Raw genomic sequence first — 3474 nt, 5'->3', positions numbered from 1 at the left:
AGAGTCACCCTTTGTAGTTATTGTGCGATGAGTTTCCAAAAAGTACTCAGGTGGTAGATGAAATGATGCTGATTGTAGGTTTGTGCTGTTGGAGAATGAGATAGGCATCTGAAAATAACCAGCATGCATCCTGAAGACACAGCTTGATATGTGACCTCGGTCTTTAAATGCCCAGCAAACATACACATGGTCACCATGTGCCCCACTGCTGGCAGGTACATAACCTGAAGGCTGCAGTCACATGCTGCTTCCGTCCCTTCGATAGCTCAGTTGGTAGAGCGGAGGACTGTAGTGGTGAAGCTGATATCCTTAGGTCGCTGGTTCAAATCCGGCTCGAAGGATTTTTTTTCGTATTTGCTCTTCATATTTCTTTTCACATTCTGAAATTAAAATACGCCATGTTTTCAAGCAACGACGCTAGAGCTTGACAATTCTTTTTGTCTCCCCCATTTTTCTCAGATGGCACCAAGAAGTGAATTTAGCCAGAGCAGAAATGGACGGAGGTGCAGCCGCTGATCCCAGTGACTGTCAGAGAGAGAAAAGGAGGAGTCTGTGCAGAGGAAGCTGTAAATCAGTGATACAAAGAGAGCGGCTCTTTCCTTGCACAGACGGGGTCACCACTGGCATTTCTGGGGGTGCAGCGCCCCCAGCAGGGGGACACGGAGTACAATCAGTGGGAGATCAGGTACCAGGGAGTCATCAATTCCTCGTTAGTATAGTGGTCAGTATCCCCGCCTGCACGCGGGTGACCGGGGTTCAATTCCCCGACGGGGAGACTATGTTTATGACTTAACCATGTTTACACTTTAGAAATACATTTTGTTATTTGTTTCGTTTACAATCTCGACATTTTAGAAGTATTGCGATTTAATGTATATGAAGTGCACTGTATAATATGATCAGTGGCAGCATATAGAATTGTAATAAATACCAACACCGAGGCGCCTCTAGCAGAGCGCTGGCAGGCTTGGAAATCCAACAGAGAAAGCTTTCAACATGAAGGAATCAAGTTTTGGGAACACATTTGTACATTTTGATTTTAAGTTATGGACCACTTTGTCGACAGCGAATGTTTAATATTTACAGAAAAACAAAGTACAATGTGGTGAACAATTGGTACTGGCTGTTTTGCTTGATTATCAATTCCACGTAATCGCGTCATGGTTAATTTCAAATGTATTATAAGCTTCATCACTATTACTTTTTCTAGTTGCGCCTCTGATTTTCAACCAAAACTATATATCATCTATACAAACAATTAGAACCAAACTGTATCTTTTTTAATAACGAACGTACTTTTCTGAAATTGGATAGAACGCAAGTTGTAGTAACGAAGAAACGTAGGCTTCCGGGTAGTGTATTGGTTATCCATGTTTTTAGGGTCGAGCCTGGGTTGCATGCGCTCGCGCATGCGTATCGCAGCAAGACGCTTTAGTGTTTAGAAAAGAGATCGGAGCCCTGTCAACGTCACGTCAGTGTTTTTTATTGGTACGTGGGCTTGCCTAATAAAATCTGCTTGCTTTCATTAGTCGAAGGCACGCATAGGTCATGCCTTTTCCGGTGGCTCGCCCTCCTCCAGCGCAGCGACCAAGTACAGAAAACATGCGAGGCTCGCTGTTTTCCATCGGGCTCATGGACTTCTTTTTCTCTCATTCACGAGCGCGATCTCGCTTGGCAGAAGTCGAGCACTTTACATAATTAACTTCACTTTTTCGGGTTATGTACATAAATGCACTTTTGCCCGATAGGTGAAAAGTCGGGTTAGGAGTTTACAACGCAATCAGCTGTAACATGAGCAAACGCGAGACCCGTTGTATTGCAAATGCTTGTTTTAATAGTTTGTGTCTCCGTCAAGTATTCTCCATCTATTTAATGTCAATCTTTTTAATGTGCAGTATCTCTTTCTTCGTGGTCTCCATGAATGCAGTGTGTCTTCCATGTCTGGTGTTTTATTCTGGCTTTTTGTATATCTTGGTCAGTCGGCGAAAGCGTAGGTTTAAGCCTGTGTGGTGATGTCTGGTCCACACTGCTGTAAAGAGAGCAGCGACCCCCGGCGAGGCTTCTTTCAGACTAAGGGGGGAGGTGATGAGAGACCTGGACACCTGTAAAGATACCTGTGAACTCTCCAAAACAACAGAGCCCCTCCATGGGCTCTTGGCTAGGACGTTAGACCGAAGCGCTAAAGATCCCAGGTTTCCACAGTGACTTTTTGTTTGATATCCATTACCTTCAGTGCTGAGTAGTCAAACTTTAAACCCTCTCAAACTTGGTAAAATAAAACATTACTTTAACAACATCAATCTATTTCCCTCCACATTCCAGCTTCTTTCTTCCTTCACCCCTCATTTCTTTCTGAGCCCCCTTCAGACCGTCTTTATTTTCTTTATTGGAACAAGTTTCTCAAAGCCCTACTCAGTGTGAGTCTCAGAACTGAGAGAATACTCTCACAGGCTGTAAGTTCACTGCTAAGAGGAAAGTTTTACTCCTTGTATGAAGGTCCGAAAGAGTGGAGTGCAACTTTACACAAACTACTATTTAAATACAATCTCCCGGACCTTCCGTAACCTGAGTCTAGACAGAAATATTTAGAATTCTTCTCTGAAAAAGTGGCAACCCTCCTGCAGGGCTTGAAAGCAGACAATACTCATCATTAGAATCCACAGCCAGCAACACTAGAAAACTGCCACTCATGACCAAGTTACCAGCAAGTTGGGCTACGGGGATGCTCTCTATGCTTGAAACATCAGATAACTCACTAGAAAACTACCTGGAAGTTGGCACCCAGACTCATCCTCAACCTCCCGCTCTGAATTCACATCTCACCATACCTCAGAGAGCTCCACTGTCTCCCGAAACAGAAATGAACTAATTTCAAACACCTTACATACACATTCAAGGCACAACACAACGTAGGCCCCACCTACTTGACCAGTTGCATCTCTTTCCACAACCACCAAGAGACCTCCATCTACTCAGGTCTCCTACTCACACACATCCCATACATACAGAGAACCAGATCAGGAGGATGGGTGTTCTGTTGCATCACTCCTAAAGCATGGAATGGACTCCCATTTCACATCAGAGCATTTTCTTCTCTTTTTTCAATTCTGCAAGAAGTTGAAGACCTGCGTTTTTAATTAACCAACCTACCTTAGACAGGGCTACACACACACACGCCTGCTCAGCGCCAGGAAACCCTTGCAGGTATTGCGTGCCTTACAAGTACCCATAACATTACAGATGCACCCCCATGGCTCCACCAGATGTTTCACAGCAATGGGTGTGACAGAGCATAACATGGCTGTGCCCTTATGCTTTCTTTGGAAGAAGAGAAGGACAGCATTTACCTTCATATATTGTGTGAAAAACTATACCCATGTAAATGTGAAGCATTAAAAGACCACAACATTATGGTGCCTTTTTGAGTGATATTACACTTGTTAGATATAAACTGCTTTTATGAAATGTTAACCA

The 3474-nt window shown here is 43.7% G+C and overlaps 1 non-coding gene across 1 annotated transcript; it reads left to right on the top strand.

Moving 5' to 3' along the window:
- The first annotated feature begins 255 nt into the window (after nucleotides 1-255).
- Nucleotides 256-341, top strand: TRNAY-GUA (transfer RNA tyrosine (anticodon GUA)). Its single transcript is given in 2 exon segments — nucleotides 256-292; nucleotides 306-341. It is a non-coding gene; the product is annotated as a tRNA-Tyr (tRNA).
- The last annotated feature ends 3133 nt before the right edge of the window (nucleotides 342-3474 follow it).

The sequence above is a fragment of the Pleurodeles waltl genome, chromosome 4_2, assembly GCF_031143425.1.
Source record: "Pleurodeles waltl isolate 20211129_DDA chromosome 4_2, aPleWal1.hap1.20221129, whole genome shotgun sequence".
NCBI classification, from domain to species: Eukaryota; Metazoa; Chordata; class Amphibia; order Caudata; family Salamandridae; genus Pleurodeles; species Pleurodeles waltl.
This window is presented reverse-complemented; position numbering and strand designations above follow the sequence as displayed.